A 20,941-nucleotide genomic window follows, 5' to 3' on the forward strand; every position below is an offset into this window, starting at 1 on the left:
ATTTTTCAACATCCGCAAATCAATCAGGGTAATACACCACATTAACAAATCGAAGAATAAAAAACATATGATAGTCTCAATAGATGCAGAAAAACTTTTTGACAAAATTCAACACCTATTTATGATGAAAAATCTACAGAAAGTGAGCACAGAGGGAAAACTACCTCAACATAATAAAGGCCATATATGACAAACCCACAGCAAACATCATTCTCAATGGTGAAAAACTGAAAGCATTTCCTCTAAGATTAGGAACAAGACAAGGATACCCATCCTCTCCACTTTTAGCCAACACAGTTTTCAAAGTCCTAGCCATGGCAATCAGAGAAGAAAAAGAAATAAAAGGAATCCAAATTGGAAAAGAGAAGTAAAACTGTCACTCTTTGCAGATGACATGATACTATACATAGAAAATCCTAAAGATGCTACCAGAAAACTACTAGAGCTAATCAATGAATTTGGTAAAGTTGCAGGATACAAAATTAATACACAAAGGGACTTCCCTGGTGCTCCAGTGGTTAAGATGCCGCACTTCCACTGCTGGGGGCACGGGTTCAATCCCTGGTCAGGGAAGCTAAGATCCTGCAGGGTGTACACCACGGCCCAAAACAAAAAAAAAAAAAAAAAAAAGAAACTAACTTAATACACAGAAATCTGTTGTATTTCTACACACTAACAATGAAAGATGAGAAAGAGAAATCAAGGAAACCATCCAATTTACCATCGCATCAAAAAGAATAAAATACCTAGGAATAAGCCTACCTGAGGAGACAAAAGACCTGTACTCCAAAAATTACAAGATGGTGATGAAAGAAACTGAAGATGAGGGGGGGAAAAAAAGAAATTAAAGATGACACAAACAGATAAAAAAATATACCATGTTCTTGGATTGGAATAATCAATATTGTCAAAATGACTACAATACCCAAGGGGATCTACAGATTCAATGCCATTCCTATCAAATTACCAATGGCACCTTTCACAGAACTAGAACAAAAAAAATTGAAATTCGTATGGAAACACAAAAGACTCTGAACAGCCAAAGCAATCCTGAGAAAGAAAAAAGGAGCTGGAAGAATCAGGCTCCCTGACTTCAGACTATGCTACAAAGCTACAGTAATCAAAACAGTATGGTACTGGCACAAAGACAGAAATATAGAACAGAACAGCATAGAAAGCCCATAAATAAACCCACAAACCTATGGTCAATTACTCTATTACGACAATACAACAAAGGAGGCAAGAATATACAATGGAGAATACACAGTCTCTTCAATAAGTGGTACTGGGAAAACTGTACAGCTACATGCAAAAGAATGAAACTAGAACATTCTCTAACACCATACACAAAAATAAACTCAAAATGGATTAAAGGCCTAAAAACAATACTGGATACTATAAAACTCTAAGAGGAAAACATAGGCAGAACACTGTGACATAAATCACAGAAGTATCTTTTTGGAATCACCTCCTAGAGTAATGAAAATAAAAACAAAAATAAACAAATGGGACCCAGTGAAACTTAAAACCTTTTGCACAACAAAGGAAACCATAAACAAAACGAAAAGACAACCCACAGAATGGGAGAAAATATTTGCAAACAAAGCAACCAACAAGGGATTGATCTCCAAAACATATGAACAGCTCATGCAGCTCAGTATCAAAAAAAAGGGAAAAACGCAATCAAAAACTGGGCAGAAGATCTAAATAGACATTTCTCCAAAGACATACAGATGGCCAAAAAGCACATGAAAAGATGCTCACCATCTCTAATTATTAGAGAAATGCAAATCAAAACTACAATGAGGTTATCACCTCACAGCAATCAGAATGGCCATCATCAAAAAGTCTACAAACAGTAAATGTTGGACAGGGTGTGAAGAGAAGGGAATCCCCCTACAGTGTTGGTGGGAACGTAAGTTGGTACAGCCACTATAGAGAACAGGATGGAGGTTCCTTAAAAAACTAAAAATAGAGGTATCATACGATCCAGCAATCCTACTCCTGGGCATATACCCGGAGAAAACCATAATTCGAAACAATACATGCACCCCAATGTTCACTGCAGCACTATTTACAACAGCCGAGACATGGACGCAATCTAAAAATCCATCGACAAAGGAATGGATAAAGAGGATATGGTACATAAAGACAATGGAATATTACTCAGCCATAAAAAAAAATGAAGTAATGCCATTTGCAGCAACATGGATGGACCTAGATATCACCCTACTAAGTGAAGTCAGACAGAGAAAGAGAAATATCACATGACATCACTTACATGTGGACTCTAAAAAAAAAAAAAATGATACAAATGAACTTATTTACAAAACAGAAACAAACTTACAGACTCTAAAAATAAATATATGGTTACCAGAGGGGAAGGCAGAGGGAGGGATAAATTGGGAGACTGGGATTAACATATACACACTACTATATATAAAATAACCAACAACGACCTACTGTATAGCATAGAGAACACTACTTAAAATTCTGTAACAGCTATATGGGAAAAGAATCTGAAAAAGAATAAATATATGTATATGTATAACTGAATCGTTTGCTGTACACCTGAAGCTAATACAACATTGTAAATCAACTATAATAAAAAATAAAAAATTAAATTAAAAAAAAATAATGGTAGCTGACATGGGGAAGTTTAAACCCAGTGAGCCTAAACCAACAGTAGGTACAGATTCAGTTACCATGTTTCCTACTTTGTTTAGCCACCAAGGGATCCAAGGGATCAAAAAAGATGTGTGATGCACAACAGAAAAGGTGAAAACACTGGCATTTTGTGAATTAATTTTAGAAAAAAAGTTTTCCAGCTTTACAGACAAGCAAAAGCTAAGAGAATTCAGCACCACCAAACCAGCTCTACAACAAATGCTAAAGTAACTTCTCTAAGCCAGAAACACAAGAGAAGAAAAGAACCTACAAACACAAACTCAAAACAATTAAGAAAATGGTAATAGGAACATACATATTGATAATTACCTTAAATGTGAAAGGATTAAATGCTCCAATCAAAAGACATGAGCTCGCTGAATGGATACAAAAACAAGACCCATATATATGCTGTCTACAAGAGGCCCACTTCAGACCTAGGGACACGTACAGACTGAAAGCGAGGGGCTGGAAAAAGATATTCCATGCAAATGGAAATCAAAAGAAAGCCGGAGTACCAATACTCATATCAGATAAAGTAGACTTAAAAATAAAGACTATTACAAGAGACAAGGAAGGACACTACAAAATGATCAAGGGATCAATCCAAGAACAAGATATAACAATTATAAATATATATGCACCCAACATAGGAGCACCTCAATACATAAGACAACTGCTAACAGCTATAAAAGAGGAAATCGACAGTAACACAACAATAGTGGGGGACTTTAACACCTCACACCAATGGACAGATCACCCAAACAGAATATTAATAAGGAAACATAAGCTTTAAGTGACATAACAGACCAGACAGATTTAATTGATATTTATAGGACATTCCATCCAAAAACAGATTACACTTTCTTCTCAAGTGCACACAGAACATTCTCCAGGAGAGATCACATCTTGGATCACAAATCAGGCCTCAGTAAATTTAAGAAAGTTGAAGTCATATCAAGCATCTGTTCTGACCACAATGCTATGTGATTAAAATTCAATTACAGGGGAAAAACAAGTAAAAAAACACAAATACATGGAGGCCAAACAATACATTACTAAATAACCAAGAGATCACTGAAGAAATCAAAGAGGAAATAAAAAAATACCTAGAGAAAAATGACAATGAAAACACGACGACCCAAAACCTATGGGATGCTGCAAAAGCAGTTCTAAGGGGGAAGTTTACAGCAATACAAGCCTACGTCAAGAAACAAGAAAAATCTCAAATAAACAATCTAGCGTTACACCTAAAGGAACTAGAGAAAGAAGAACAAACAAAACCCAAAGTTAGCAGAAGGAAAGAAATCATAAAGATCAGAGCAGACATAAATGAAATGGAAACAAAGAAAACAACAGCAAAGATCAATAGAACTAAAAGCTGGTTCTTTGAAAAGATAAACAAAATTGATAAACCATTAGCCAAACTCATCAAGAAAAAGAGGGAGAGGACTCAAATCAATAAAATTAGAAACGAAAAGGGAGAAGCTACAACACACACCACAAAAATACAAAGCATCCTAAGAGACTACTACAAGCAACTCTATACCAATAAAATGGACAACCTGGAAGAAATGGACAAATTCCTAGAAAGGTATAAACTTCCAAGACTGAACCAGGAAGAAATAGAAAATATGAACAGACCAATCACAAGTAATGAAATTGGAACTGTGATTAAAAATCTTCCAACAAACAAAAGTCCAGTACCAGATGGCTTCACAGGTGAATTCTATCAAACACTTAGACAAGAGCTAACACCCATCCTTCTCAAACTCTTCCAAAAAACTGCAGAGGAAGGAACACTCCCAAACTCATTCTATGAGGCCACCATCACCCTGATACCTAAACCAGACAAAGATACTACAAAAAATGAAAATTACAAACCAATATCACTGATGAATATAGATGCAAAAATCCTCAACAAAATACTAGCAAACAGAATCCAACAACACATTAAAAGGATCATACACCATGATCAGGGGGATTTATCCCAGGGGTGCAAGGATTCTCCAATATACACAAATCAATCAATGTGATACACCATATTAACAAATTGAAGAAGAAAAACCATATGACCATCTCAATAGATGCAGAAAAGGCTTTTGACAAAATTCAACACCCATTTATGATAAAAACCCTCTAGAAGGTGGGCATAGAGGGAACCTACCTCAACATAATAAAGGCCATATACAACAAACCCACAGCAAACATCATTCTCAATGGTGAAAAACTGAAAGCATTTCCTCTAAGATCAGGAACGAGACAAGGATGTCCACTCTCACCACTATTATTCAACACAGTTTTGGAAGTCCTAGCCATGGCAATCAGAAAAGAAAAAGAAATAAAATATAAATTGGAAAAGAAGAAGTTAAACTGTCATTGTTTGCAGATGACATGATACTATACATAGAGAATCCTAAGGATGCCACCAGAAAACTACTAGAGCTAATCAAAGAATTTGGTAAAGTTGCAGGATACAAAATTAATGCACAGAAATCTCTTGCATTCCTATACATTAATGATGAAAAATCTGATAGAGAAATCAAGGAAACACTTCTATTTACCACTGCAACAAAAAAAATAAAATACCTAGGAATAAACCTAACTAAGGAGACAAAAGACCTGTATGCAGAAAACTATAAGACACTGATGAAAAAAATTAAAGATGATACAAACAGATGGAGGGATATACCATGTTCTTGGATTGGAAAAATCAATATTGTGAAAATGACTATATTACCCAAAGTAATCTACAGATTCAGTGCAATCTCTATCAAATTACCAATGGCATTTTTTACAAAACTAGAACAAAAATCTTAAAATTTGTATGGAGACACAAAAGACCCCGAATAGTCAAAGCAGTCTTGAAGGATAAAAACAGAGCTGGAAGAATCAGACTCCATGACTTCAGACTATACTACGAAGCTACAGTCATCAAGACTATATAGTACTGGCACAAAAACGGAAATACAGATCAATGGAACAGGACAGAAAACCCAGAGATAAACCCATGCTCCTATGGCCAACTAATCTATGACACAAGAGGCAAGGATATACAATGGAGAAAAGACAGTCTCTTCAATAAGTGGTGCTGGGAAAACTGGACAGCTACAAGTAAAAGAATGAAATTAGAACACTCCCTAACATCATAAACAAAAATAAACTTAAGAGCTTCCCTGGTGGCGCAGTGGTTGAGAGTCTGCCTGCCAATGCAGGGGACACGGGTTCGAGCCCTGGTCTGGGAAGATCCCACATGCCGCGGAGCAACTAGGCCCGTGAGCCACAATTACTGAACCTGCGCATCTGGAGCTTGTGCTCCGCAACAAGAGAGGCCGCGATAGTGAGAGGCCGCGATAGTGAGAGGCCGGTGCACTGCGATGAAGAGTGGCCCCCACTTGCCGTAACTAGAGAAAGCCCTCGCACAGAAACGAAGACCCAACACAGCCATAAATAAATAAATAAATAAATAAATAAATGGATCATCACGTTTTAAACTAAATAAATAAATAAATAAATAAACTTAAAATGGATTAGAGACCTAAATGAAGACCAGACACTATAAAACTCTTAGAGGAAAACATAGGAAGAACACTCTTTGACATAAATCACAGCAAGATCTTTTTTGATCCACCTCCTAAAATAATGGAAATAAAAACAAAAATAAAGAAATGGGACCTAATGAAACTTAAAAGCTTTTGCAAACAAAGGCAACTACAAACAAGACAAAAAGATAACCTTCAGAATGGGAGAAAATATTTGTAAACGAATCAACAGACAAAGGATTAATCTCCAAAATATATAAACAGCCCATGCAGCTCAATATTAAAAAAACAAACCACCCAATCCAAAAATGGGCAGAAGACGTAATAGACATTTCTCCAAAGAAGACATACAGATGGCCAACAGGCACATGAAAAGCTGCTCAACGTCAATAATTATTAGAGAAATGCAAATCAAAACTACACTGAGGTATCACCTCACACCAGTTAGAATGGGCATCATCAGAAAATCTACAAACAACAAATGCTGGAGAGGGTGTGGAGAAAAGGGAACCCTCTTGCACTGTTGGTGGGAATGTAAACTGATACAGCCACTATGGAGAACAGTATGGAGGTTCCTTAAAAAAGTAAAAATAGAATTACCATATGACCCAGCAATCCCACTACTGGGCATATACCCAGAGAAAACCATAATTCAAAAAGACACATGCACCACAATGTTCATTGCGGCACTATTTACAATAGCCAGGTCATGGAAGCAACCTAAATGCCTATCGACAGACGAATAGATAAAGAAGATGTGGTACACATATACAATGGAATATTACTAAGCCATAAAAAGGAATGAAATTGGGTCATTTGTAGACACATGGATGGATACAGAGACTGTCATACAGAGTGAAGTAAGTCAGAAAGAGAAAAACAAATATTGTATATTAACGCATATATGTGGAACCTGGGAAATGGTACAGATGAACTGGTTTGCAGGGCAGAAATAGAGACACAGTTGTAGAGAACAAACATATGGACACCAAAGCGGGAAAGGGGGGTGGGTGGGATGAATTGGGAGATTGGGATTGACATACATACACTAATATGTATAAAATGGTTAACTAATAAGAACCTGCTGTATAAAAAAAAATGTATTTTGCTTAATCTTTTCTGATATTTGTTCTAAATTGTACCAAAATAATTGGCATGAGGTCTGAATTATCATTCACAGACTGACACCTGTCAAGTAGAAAACTCAACATCAACAGGAAACAGGCTTCACTGAGATTAGGAACTGTAGTCAGTAATCCTGGCTCAGGAATTTACAAGCAGTGAATCCTGACATTCGTTAACCTTTCTCTGTCATGAAGAACATAAGCAAGTAAAAGACATGCACTTATAAGGAAATCAGAGTTTAATTAGAAGAGATAACTAACAGCAAACAATTAAGACCTATAATTAGTAATGTAAGAATCAAATTCAGTGAAGAAGAAGAAACAGGTGGGTTAAGAGTGAGGCAGACTCCATGTGGAAACCATTCCCTGGTTAAGCTGACAGAAATGAGCAGCAGAAATTAAGAGAACAAGCTTTCCAGGTAGGGAAATTAAGAGGGTTTCACTGACATTTTGGAGGTTCATGATGGGAGACTAAAGAAAGCGAAAATATAAGGGCAAAAAATGTCATTTGCTTTTAAATGACCACCTAAAATGTAACAACTTCTGAGTATTTAATAGCCTAATTTTAAAGAATCCCACCTGCCGTCCTTTTTAAAAAGAAATTTGTCATAAAATACACATTCCATAAAATTTATCACCTTAACCATTTTTAAGTGTACAGTTCAGTGGCATTAGATACATTCACACTGTTGTGCAATCAATCACCAAAACTTTTCCGTCTTGCAAAACTGAAAGTCTCTACCCCTGAAACAACTCCCCATAGCCTCCTCTCCCAGATCCCACCTTCCATTTCTATTAACCGGACTGCTCCAAATATCTCACAGAAGTGGAAGCACACAGTATTTCTCTTTGGTGACCGGCTTTCTTCACTTAGCATAATATCCTGCTGTCCTCCATGCACGTCATAGCTAATGTCAAAGCCTGTGTCCAAGTTCTACTACATCCTCACAGTAGTTCCTTGGCCCTCACACACTGAATTGTTTCATCATTTTAAGCAGCTCCTCCAAAAAGCCTTAGGCTTTCTGAAAAGGCTGTAGACATGTCTTCTCTCTCAAACACCAATGACTGAAATCCACACCAAACCCACAATTTTTATGATACAACTATATGAAGCAGAAATAATAAAATTAATGAACCAATCAGTGCCTTTTCTCTACACACTTTCAAATACCACCAAATCTTCCCAAATCACTCCTCCACAAATTCATTCCAGCTGCTCCTAATAACCAGCAAACTGTTAAATTCCCTCGTTTCTGGTAGCCTCTACCTATTTTCTGGGCAATATTCATTTCACACTTAATAATGTCTATCATGTTATTTTCTAATGGACTCTTTTGCACATTTTCCAGCAAAATGCTAAGGTAGGGAAAGTATCATATACTTTTAAAAAAATAAACTTTGGAGTGCTAAGTATACAGTAAATATTCTATTAAGCTGTATGATAAATTTACTTTAATAAACCAAAAAGGAAAAACATCAAAACCACCAGAAAATAGTAACAACTACTAGTTTTATTGTTGAACGTTTACATCTTATGAAAATAAGTACTGAGATGATCCAGGAAGCCTGTTAAAATCAGTAGCTTACAGGTAAAGACAATATTGTTCTGCAAGGTTAAGATTCTGATTAGATAAATTAAAAGGTTAACCACTATAAGAACAGAAGTAACGTATATAGAGTAACATATCTTCCAAACAAGTAGAAGGGAAAAAGTGAAGAGAGAAAACAAGACAAAACCTCAATTCAAAAAAAGGCAAGAAAAGAGAAAGAAAAAGCACAGAAAGTACAAAGTATCGATGGCAAAAAAAAAAAAAAAAAAAGGCCAAATCCATTTTTTCAACAATTATATTATGGAGAGCTCACTAAAAGCCAAATATTGTTTTAGGCACTAGGGATACAGCTGTAAACAAAACACAGAAAAATAGCGGCTCTCATGAAACTTCTATCCTAGTGGGGTAAACAGTAAGGAACCAGAAAAATGAATAAATCACATGGCAGGTCATATGGTAATAAGTACAAGGGCAACGAGTACAACGGAAATGTAAGGGAAGGCTATGTCAGGGGAGACCTCACTGAGAAGGTAATATTCAAAAAAAAAAAAAAAAAAAAAAAACAGGAGGGAGGTAAGGGATTAAACCATGTGGACATTTTGACAAAGGAACTGCAAGTGTAAACATCCTGAGGTTAGGATGTGCCCGAGGCAACAACACAGAGCAAAGGGGGAGAGCAGCCAGAGATGAGATCAGACGGAAAGCAAGGGCCAGGTCATACAGAACCTCGACGGCCCCTCTAAAGAATCTGGATTTTAATCTTAGTGAAATGGGTAGTCTGTGGAGGATTTTTTGAGAGAAGGGAGATAATCTGATTTTTTAAAAAAAAAGAATCACTCTACATGCGATGGAAAGACTGAAAAAAGAAAAAGCAGACTATTTAAGTGGCTACTGCAGAAATCCAGGCGAGAGATGACTGTAATTCGAATAAGGGAAGGTGCTGAGAAGGGCTTGGGAGTCTGGATAGACTCTGAAGGCCGAGTTCTTGGATCTGCTGATAGATTACATGTGTGGTGAGAAAGAAATGGGTCAAGGATGACGCCGAAGGTTTTACAGGGCTCAACAAATATCTCAGTAATGACAGTGAATGTAAGTACAATCAGCCTGCCAGTCAAAAGGCAGAGACTGTCCGCTTGGTTTAAAAAAAAAAAAAAAAATTCCCCATCAATATGCTAGTTACAAAAGCATACATAAAGGGACTTCCCTGGTGGCGCAGTGGTTAAGAATCCACCTACCAATGCAAGGGACACGGATTCAAGCCCTGGTCCGGGAAGATCCCACATGCCGCGGAGCAACTAAGCCCCGTGAGTCACAACTACTGAGCCTGTGCTGTAGAGCCCGCGAGCCACAACTACTGAGCCCACGTGCCGCAACTACTGAAGCCCGCGCGCCTAGAGCTCGTGCTCTGCAACAAGAGAAGCCACCGCAATGAGAAGCCCGTGCTCCGCAAAGAGTAGCCCCCGCTCGCTGCAACTAGAGAAAGCCCGCGCACAGCAACAAAGACCCAACGCAGCCAAAAAAAAAAAATTATTTACAAAAAAAACCCTAAAAAGATGAAAACAGTTGAGCCAAGTATCAAATGACAATGGCCATGGATATATTAACTTCAGACAAAAGAGAAATCTATTCTCACCCACAACCTAGAACAGTCCGCGGTTGGTAGTGAGTAATATGTAAAACCTGTAAACGTTCTCCACCTACTTAACGTTATTTCTCCTGCATCACAAATGTTAAAGGATTTGGACGGTCAGGGCTGTTTCTCTAACCTGACACCAAGTCGTGGGTCGCCTGTGCCAGTTTCACCTCTCGCAGAGTGACAAGTCAGTACGGATTTTCTGTGAAGTGCAGTGCGGGGCTACCACTCCCGCTCGCCCACCGCGGGCCCCGGCCCGGGACACCGCTCGCCCCCACGGACGCCTCCTCTGGACCCGGCGCAGCTGGGTTCGCTCAAAGCCCCAGGAAGCAGGCAACGCCCGGCCACCTAGGAAGTTTCTAAAGGCAAAACAGACCGAGAGCCCCGCAGGCCTGCACCGGTCACGAGCCAGCCAGGAACGCACGGCTCCCTCCGCTCCCCAGACCCCGAAGAAGCTCACCTACTTGCGGTCCGCCGGGGTGGTCTGAGCGGCAGCCCCCGTTTCGCGTCTTGCCCCAGGGCGGCTTCCGGCTCTGGGCGGAAGTGCTCCTTTAGGAAGAGAGGAAGTCCCGCCCCCTCGGGAAGGAGCAGCGGCAGCTGGAGCTCAGTGGTAATTATCAGCTAGGGTCTGGGGAGCGGAAGGTGTGGTCAGAGCGCCCAAACCCAGCGGAGCTCGCCGCTCCTGTGCTGCTCAAGCGATTCCCCGAAACCCGGGATGACAGAACGACGCAAGGGACGCGCAGGTTCCAGTTTACTTGTTATCACGGAAGCGAGTTACAAGTCCTGTATGAGATTCAGTTCCACGTTCATTGAGAATCTACCACGTAGGAAGCCTGTGGTGTTCACAGAGAAGAATGTAGGGTTGATTCCACAAAAACTAGGGGAAGAAAATTAACTCGCTGAATCGCAAAGCAGGATGAAAGTAAATGCAGTAATAGAAAAAGCAAATTCCGTAGGCATGTTAATTTCTAAGAGTTTTCTCGTATCTCAAGAGTTGTGAGGATCAAATAAGATGATGCATAAATAAACGTTTAGCTGTGGAGCCTGGTACATGATTAAAGCATATAATACCCATAGTATTGTTATCGTTGGTGAAAATAAAAGAGGCCTTTAACCCAACCAAAGGGAAATTGAATAACACTTCAGGGAGGTAGCCTTCAAGCTGAATGTTAAATTTAAGCCGAATTTCAGCACATAGAGATACCAATTATGAAGCTGTAAAAACTGCTTTTGTTGATTAATGAAACGGCATAGGCTAAAAAAACTTGTTCCAAAAAACAAACTTTCAGAAGCTTTATTGTTTGAAATCATATGAGTAATAATGGAACATCCCAAGTCTGCCTGGCAGAGCTGAGTCCTGGGGATCATTTTGACACTTTGCCAGCCCAGGCAGAGTGCTTCAAATAAGAAATTTTCAGATATAACATTCCACATTTATTTTAACTTTATGGTTTTCAAGGATACATGACCTTGGAGTTGGCTTCACAGCTCAGGCCTGAGCCTGCTTAATTCTTATCTATTAATACACTCCACCAAATCCTATGCTATGTCTGCCTCTTCCTTTTTTTTTTTTTTTCTTCCAGTTAAACTCCCCCAGTTCCTTTGGTGGGTGGTTTTCCTTGTTTCAGCAACTTAATAAGTTTTGTTAGACTACAGGTTTGACTCAGATGGCTTTATCAGATGGGCTTTATCACTATTTATTTTGATCAAGCCTCCTGTACTCATGAAGGTTGGAGGACAACTTTGGCCCCAACTTAGACAAAAACTGAAGCAGAATAAAGGTAAGTTATTTATTGACATTCAGCTGTGTCCTGAGAAGAGCTGTGCACTTTCTAACTGGAGAGTTTTAAATTATCTTCTGGCAGAGAATGGCCACACTTTTTGAAGATTATTGGCATCCACCAAATTCAGACCAGCCCCACAACAGATATAGGAAGCATGCACCTTCCTTTTCTTTGTAAAATATTTTCCTGTCTCCACTGAGTTGTGACAGTACTTGCCTGGTTTTGCCTAGAGTGAAAGAATGATCCCTCTCTGCTCTGTCCTTTTCTCGAGACATTGATCCTGTGCACTGCTGCCTCAACCATGTTATCTCCTTGAAGTGCTTTCTCTGCTAAAGTTTTTCCCTAAAAGAGATCTATATACCCTGTCTCTCATTCCTCACCCTCCTCTCACTTTAATCTTTTTCAGCCTGGCCTTCTGGCTTCTCTCTTCCCTCCAGTTCTTCCACAATTATCTTTCAAATATCACCACTGACTTCAGATCACCAAGGTGGTTTCTTAGTCCTCATATCCCTTGATTTCTCTATAGCATAGGTTGATAGGGTTAGTTATCCCCCTTTGTTGTAAAGATCATATTTAAAGCACTGTCTCAAAAAAGTGCAAACTTAAAATATCAAATATTTGTAATGCAATTTATTTTAAGTCTCATCATTCATGCATCAGGTAAATAAGTGCCAGCTCTGCACCAAACACTATTTTTAGGCACTGGAGATCTAGCAGAGAAAAAGAGATGCAATGTTCCGGTTCTGGACAAATGTATATCTTAATGGTATGAGACAGATGATATATAAATAAAATGAATAAGATAATTTCAGATTATCTGGAAACAGATGGTTCTGTGATAATATGTTACAAACTGAAAGTAGGAAGTAAGGGGAGGATAACTTTCAAGGTGACATTTGAACTGACAGCTGCAAGATAAGAAGGATCAAGCAATGTAAAAAAAAGAAAAAAAACTGGAGGATGATCTTTCTAGGTCTATAGGTAAACAGGAGTGGGAAGCAGGGCTGAGGGAGAATTAAGAGGGTCACTTACGGTGAATTCCCTGGCGGTCTGTGGTTAGGACTTGGCGCTTTCCCTGCCAAGGGGCCTGGGTTCCATCCCTGGTTGGTGAGCTAAGATCAGCAAGCCGAGTGGCCAAAAAAAAAAAAAAAGAGCAGTCACTTACAAGCTATTGTAGTCATTTCATCTGGGGCACAAAAGGAAATGGTGGCTTAAACCAGAGAGGTTGGAGCAAAACTGGAAGACTGTGGGGTCACCACTGCTGAGAAGTCAAGCTAGATGAGAAGAGAGAACCATTCGCTAGATTTCACAAAATAAATGTCAGTGTCGCTAACTAGAGCAGTTTTGGTGGAGTAGCAGCCTCAGGAGCCAGACTGCAGTGAGCTGAAGTGGAAAGGAGGTTGAGGGAGCACAGCTAAATGACTCTTCAAAGAAGAGACCTTCTAATTCTGATTGAACGTTTTTCAGTCAATATCCTACCGGGTATCTCTACTGCATTACACTTGAATGGTTCACTCCTTGAAACCACAATGCTTTCTTTCCAGTGATTATGTTTTGGTTTTGTTTTTCTTTTCTTTGTTGTGGTCGTTAAAATAACTTTGGAAATCTGATGACAGCTATCCACATACATGCAAATTTCACAGATAATTTCAGGGAGTTAATTAACCCTTTGAAGACAGTTAATGGGCCCCAGAGACGTCCATGGATCACAGATTAAGAACCTCCCCTCTTTTCAATTAGCTGGTCTCTTCCTTCATGGTTTCCTTATTCCTTTAATTGTTCCCTCCTTGATAACTGTCCTTGATTACTGCTCTTCTTGGGCTACATCCTCTCTCAGTGACTACATCTACTGTCTTGATTTTTGTCACTGGGACCATGACACCTATTTTACTTTTTAAAAAAAATTTGTTTTATTGAAGTAAGGTTGATTCACAATGTTATGTTAATTTCTGCTGTACAGCAAAGTGATTCAGTTATACATATGCATACATTCTTTTTCATATTCTTTTCCATTATGGTTTATCACAGGATATTTAACATAGTTCCCTGTGCTGTAGGGCCTTATTGTTTATCCATTCTCTTTTTTTAAAAATAAATTTATTCATTTATTTATTTATTTTTGGCTGTGTTGGGTCTTCATTGCTGCACGTGGGGTTTTCTTTAGTTGCAGCAAGTGGGGGCTACTCTTCGTTGTGGTGCGCGGGTCTCTTATTGTGGTGGCTTCTCTTGCTGTGGAGCACAGGGGCTCTAGGTGCGTGGGCTTCAGTAGCTGTGGCATGCAGGCTCAGTAGTTGTGGCTCGTGGGCTCTAGAGCACAGGCTCAGTAGTTGTGGCGCACAGGCTTAGTTGCTCTGCGGCATGTGGGATCTTCCTGGAGCAGGGATCGAACCCATGTCCCCCTCATTGGCAGGTGGATTCTTAACCACTATGCCACCAGGGAAATCCTGTTTATCCATTCTATATATAATAGTTTGCATGTGCTAATCCCAGACTCCCAATCCAGTCCTCCCCCATCCAACCACAAGTCTGTTCTCTATGTCTGTGAATGTTTTGTAGAAAACTTCATTTGTGTCATTTTATATTCCACATGTAAGTGATATCATATGGTATTTGTCTTTCTCTTTCTGACTTACTTCACTTAGTGTGATAGTCTCTAGGTCCATTCATGTTGCTGCAAATCCATGTTCATTCTTTTTATGGCTGAGTAGTATTCCATTGTGTATACATACCACATCTTCTTTGTTCATCTGTCGATTGACACTTAGGTTGCTTCCATGTCTTGGCTATTGTAAATAGTGCTGCTATGAACATTGGGTGCATGTATCTTTTTTGTTTGTTTGTTTTGGGTTTTTTTGGCTGCACTGCATGGCTTACGGGATCTTATTTCCCTGACCAGGGATTGAACCTGGGCCAAGGCAGTGAAAGTGCTGAGTCTTAACCACTGTTTGCCAGGGAATTCCCAACTATTTTTAGTTTTTTGAGGAACTTCCATACTGTTCTCCATATTGGCTGCACCAATTTACATTCCCACCAGCAGTGCAGGAGGGTTCCCCTTTCTCCACACCCTCTCCAGCATTTGTTTTTTGTAGACTTTAATGATGGCCGTCCTGACCGGTGTGAGGTGGTACCTGACTGTAGTTTTGATTTGCATTTCTCTAATAATTAGAGATGTTGATCATCTTTTCATGTGCCTGCTGGCCATCTCTGTGCATGATGCCTACTTTAGTACACAAGCCCTTTGGAGTTGTAGGGTAACGTAAAAGAAAATCAAGATCAGTTAAACCCATTCAATTTCCGGAGATTTATTTGATTTCACAGTGTCTTACTGGACACCATAGGAGTTGAGGCTATGAATAATTGTTCATAAGGACATCCTGAAAAAGATTTATATAAGAAAAAAAATCAAAAACTAATTCTTTTATTGTAACATTTTACAATCTTCTTCCGTATCTGTCCTCCTCACAGCTCCATCCCAAGGAGGAGTCAGCCTTCCACAGGGGACTTCACAGTGGCAGAGGTTTCTCATACCAAGTTCTCTCCAGCCTTCTTCTAAGGAACTTTTGGTACCTTCTGATGTGCAACTTTTCATCTTGGCATGTGGTTGTGAAGGTTAATTTTATGTGTCAACTTGGCTAGGCCATTGTACCCAGATATTTGGTCAACACCAGTCTCAATGTTGCTGTGAAGGTATGTTTTAGATGAGATCAACATTTAAATCAGCAGACTTTTGGGCTTCCCTGGTGGCGCAGTGGTTAAGAATCCGCCTGCCAATGCAGGGGACACGGGTTCGAGCCCTGGTCTGGGAAGATCCCACATGCCGCGGAGCAACTGGGCCCGTGAGCCACAACTACTGAGCCTGCGCGTCTGGAGCCTGTGCTCCGCAACAAGAGAGGCCGCGATAGTGAAGAGGCCCACGCATCGTGATGAAGAGTGGCCCCTGCTTGCCGCAACTAGAGAAAGCCCTCGCACAGAAATGAAGACCCAACACAGCCATAAATAAAAATAAATAAATAAATAATTTTTAAAAAAAAGAGCTACACTTTAAAAAAAAAAAAATCAGCAGACTTTGAGTCAAGCAGATTGCCCTCCATTATGTGGGTGAGCCTCACCTAACTGGTTGAAGGCCTTAAGTGACAAAGACTAAGGTCCCCCGAGGAAGAGAGAATTCTGTTTTTCCTGAAACACATGGCCATGCAACATGGGGAAAATATCAAGTTTCTTTTCATGAAGTAGAAGTGAGGGATGACTGTTAGGAAGATAAACAACAACAGCTGCCATAGATTCAATTCAATATCTCCTCAGATCTCTCCAGTGATACTACTTACAGATTATGGTTTGTCTTATTTTGTTTTAAGGTGTTCTCTGTTTTTTCTGTTTCCTCTAATTTGAGTTTTTCTATATTTTTCTTGTTTCATTTTGTTTTTGCTTTTTTTTTTTTACCTTGGTCTTTCTCTGTCATACTGCAGGTATTCTATAAATGTGTGGGAGTTTCTGGTTGTCCATTTGTGTTTAAGACAGAATGAGGCATGAGAAATGCTAAATGTGAGCTAATGGGAGCTCAGCTTTTCCAAGCAGGGCTGGCTGGCTGACTGGTAAGTTTCAATGTCATGTGATTGGGAAGGGAGCAGCCATGATGCTCCAGGAAGGCTCCCTGATGCCAGAACAGAAGAATGTAGCTCTTTGACACCAATACCTTTCCTATTTGCTCAAATTCTTCCCAGAAACTCACTTCTACTTCTCTAAAAAGATGTCTTACTCTTTTGCTTGAGGATAAAATATCTGGCAGTGATGATTTAGTTTGCCCATTGGGGTGTAAGGAAGAGGTAGCGTGGGGAGATGTACCCTTCCATTTACAGACTATCAATTAATTTCTGTTTTCATCCATATTTCTCTCTCCAGTCCTCTTTGTTGACAAGTATAGAGCTGTTCCAGTTAGTTTCCTATTACCACAAACTTAGTGGCTTAAACAACATATATTTATTATATAGAGTTCTGTAGAAGTCCAACACTTCTCAAGGTATCAGCAGGGCTGTGTTCCCTTCTGGAGACTCCAGGGGAGAATCTGTTTCCTTGTCTTTATAGTTTCTAGAAGCCACCTGCATTCTGTGGCTTGTGGTCCCCTTCCTCCATGTTCAAAGGCAGAAACTGTGGGTTGAGTCCTTCTCATCACACCACTCTGACTTTGGTTCCAATGTCACATCTCATTCTGACTCTCCCCTTCTGCCTCCTTCTTCTCCTTTGAGGAAGCTTGTAGTTACCGGTGGGTCCACCTGGATAATGCAGGATAATCTCCCTATTCTGAGATCATCGATTAGCAACCATAATTTCTCTTCAACCTTAATTCCCCTTTCCCATGTAATCTAATCTATTCACCAGCTCTGAGGATGAGGACGTGGACATCGCTGGGGGTCCATTATTCTGCCAAGTACTTTCAGTTCTCCTGAGCCTGCCGGGTCCTGTTTCAGCCACAACCCCTTCTCTACATAGCCTTAGCTCTGGCCATATCCCCACTGCTTACATCAATCAGCAGTCTTTCTGCTTTCTGTATTCCAGACATTTTTTGGAATTTCTCATCCACTAACAAAGTCCTTCCAATTCTCAAGGTTATTTTGATATTTTAGCCTTTTTATTCTTTTTCTTTCCTTTTAGTATTCTCTCAAGAGGGAGAAAAGATAAACACGTACTCAGTCCAGCATCTTGAAAAGGACGAATGTTCTTTTTTCACTCCCTTCTTGCAGGGCTAGCAGAAAATTTAATCTCAGTCAGTGTTAGGGCCTCCTTACCTCTCAACTGCAGGCATCAGACTCCATTGGCAGGCTTATTATTGAAGCCAACAGTGATCCCTCAAAGCCTGGCACTTTTCTGCTTCCCTGTCTCAGGAAGAGAGCTGGAATGTTACTGTCTAGTCCATCCTCCATGAAGTCTTGCTCACCTCCTACAGTACTACCAACAACCATGGGAACTTCTGGCTTTTGTTCCCTTCCCAGGAATCTCTCCTCTCTCCTCTGTTCTGTTTGCCCTTAAAGTCACTGCTCCTTTTCTCTGTGTCTCCCTTCCAGTACACCTAGCCTGATCTCTTCAACAGGCTCAGGTTGTAGGAAAATTAATTCAGAAAGGAAGTGTTTTACAAGAGCCTTCTTTGAGCTTTAGCATCATAATAATTCCCTGAGGCAAGAAAGTACAAAATGGACTGGGTACCTTTCTGTAACTAAAGATGGAAAAAATAGAGGGAAAAGAACACGAATATATAAAAATTATCTTGCTACTATATATTGTACGTATAGTATACAGATAGTTTTGCCACATTAAATCACTGAACTGTGACTTAATCAATTCATACTGATGAACATTTGTTACTTTTTTTCTATTACAAATAATGCTGCAGGGACTTCCCTGGTGGTTCAGTGGAGATCCCACGTGCTTCCCGGCCAAAAAAACAAAACATAAAACAAAAGCAATATTGTAACAAATTCAATAAAGACTTTAAAAATGGTCCACATCAAAAAAAAAATCTTAGAAAAAAACAAATACTGCTGCAATGAATATACTTTTATGGACATTTCTGTACAACTAAGGGAGTATATCTTAAGAATATACTCCCTCTTCAAAATGTAAAACAAAGGTACCATATGACTCATTTAGGTATTTAACTTTCTTAGTTGGCTTGGGCTGCTGTAATAAAATACCACAAATCGAGTGGTTTATACAACAGAAATTTATTTGCTCACAGTACTGGAGGCTGGAAGTCCAAGATTAAGGTGCCAGCTGATTTGATTCCTGGTGAGGGCTCTCTTCCTGGTTTGCAGGCGGCCACCTTCTTACTGTGTCCTCACATGGTGTAAAGAGAGAAAAGGGCTCTCTTGGGTCTTTTTTTTTTTGGCCGCACGGCATGTGGGATCCTAATCCCCCAACCAGGGATTGAACCTGTGCCCCCTGCATTGGAAGCACAGAGTCTCAACCACTGGACCTCCACGGAAGTCCCCTTGGGTCTCTTCTTGTAAGGAAATTAATCCTATTGGATCAGATTCCCACCATTATGACCTCATTTAACCTTAATTACTTCCATAAAGATCCATCTCCAAATACAGAGATACTGGAGCTTGAGGCTTCAACATATAAATTTTGGAGGGACACAAACATTCAGTCCATAATATTACCCAAGAGAAATGAAAATATATAGCCACAGAAAAACCTGGACACAAATGTTCATAGCAGCATTATTCATAAAAGCCAAAAAGTAGGAACAATCCAAATGTACATCAACCGATGACTGGATAACAAAATGTGGTATTTTCATATAATGGACTATTACTCAGACTTAAAAATTATTGAAGTTATGATATAAGTAGTATGGATGAACCTTGAAAACATTATGCTAAGTGAAAGAAGCCAGTCACAAAAGACCACGTAGTACATGATTCCACTTATATGAAACAACCAGAATAGGCAAGTCTATAAATACAGAGAGTAGGTTAGTGACTGCCTCGGGTGGGGGTTAGGGGTGGAGTGGGGGAAATGGGAGTCAGTGCTAATAGTTATGGTGGTTTCTTTCAGGGGAAACAAAAATGTTATCAAATTAGATTGTGGTGATGATTGCATAACCCCATGAATATACTAAAACCCACTGAATTGTATCCTTTAAAAGAATTATGTGGTGTGTGAGTCAATAAAGCTGTTTCTAAAAAATTATATATAAGTATAAATATATATACATATATATGTGTGTATATATAAGATGAGAAGCAGATTACAGGGAGCTTTGACTGTGAAGCTAAAGTGTTTGTCCTAAAAGGAAATGATTTGTGAATAGAGGCTTAAAGTGAAAGCAAATTAATTAAGATTAGTTTGGCAGTTCTGTGCAACATGGGCTGAAGGAAGAGAAGGGATTCCGGTAAAACAAGTTAGGTGACATTAATTATCCATATATGCTATGATGATACTCCAAGGCAGGAGGAAATGATTGGTTTGATCTTTTGTTTGTTGCAGCAGTTACTAGCTAAATGATACTCCTGTCTGAGCCATGATGTAACACAGTAAACTGTAATAAATTCTCCCAACAACTTCCTCATTAAAGTGATAGTCATGGGACTTCCCTGGTGGTCCAGTGGTGAAGACTCCGTGCCTCCAATGCAGGCGGCGCAGGTTCAATCCCTGGTTGGGGAACTAAGATCCCACACGCCGTGCAGCGTGGCCAAAAAAATAAATTGAAATAAATTGATAGTCATAGGTGACTTGTGGTCTCAATAAATTGAAAATTTCTCCTAATATTAATGACATTCTTTTGCTGAATCCTCTCCTGGTTTCCTCTGAACTACCAGGAATTATATTCAAAATTTTTCTAAGCCTTATAATAGTGTCTAAAATTATATATTTTATATCTTTAGTGCTAAGTCATTTAGTGAATGCTGTCATTTTATTTTTGTTCTTCTTCGATCCAGAGCTTTACAAACTTAAATTGGCCAGGTTTCAGGATTCAATAAATTGAACAAACTTAAAAAAAATTATGCTTTCATGTCTGTTATCAAACCACAAATGCATTTTCATAAACCGTATTAGAAAATCTATTAGTTTGCCTCTTAGAATAGCTACTTTGTTTTGTTTCAAAGGGCTTATCATTATTTGTTTCAATAACCTTCTGCTT

At 39.3% G+C, this 20,941-nt stretch overlaps 1 protein-coding gene and 1 long non-coding RNA gene across 6 annotated transcripts in view; one reads left to right on the top strand and one right to left on the bottom strand.

Moving 5' to 3' along the window:
• Nucleotides 1-11,063, bottom strand: part of TBCE (tubulin folding cofactor E) — a 106,901-nt gene extending 95,838 nt beyond the window's left edge. For 3 of the 5 annotated variants that reach the window (XM_082423129.1, XM_082423128.1, XM_082423125.1), the window contains exon 1: nt 10,981-11,063. The gene's annotated coding sequence lies outside the window, so the exon portion shown is untranslated. Of the gene's footprint in view, nt 1-10,649; nt 10,856-10,976 lie in introns of those variants that run through there. The other 2 variants (XM_082423126.1, XM_082423127.1) reach the window with 2 other exon arrangements.
• A 124-nt stretch (nt 11,064-11,187) lies between these two features.
• Nucleotides 11,188-20,504, top strand: LOC309642132. Its single transcript, XR_014252984.1, has 2 exons — nt 11,188-12,297; nt 15,766-20,504. It is a non-coding gene; the product is annotated as an uncharacterized lncRNA (long non-coding RNA).
• Nucleotides 20,505-20,941: the final 437 nt, after the last annotated feature.

This window comes from Balaenoptera physalus (genome assembly GCF_965194825.1).
Source record: "Balaenoptera physalus genome assembly, chromosome: 14".
Taxonomy (NCBI): Eukaryota; Metazoa; Chordata; class Mammalia; order Artiodactyla; family Balaenopteridae; genus Balaenoptera; species Balaenoptera physalus.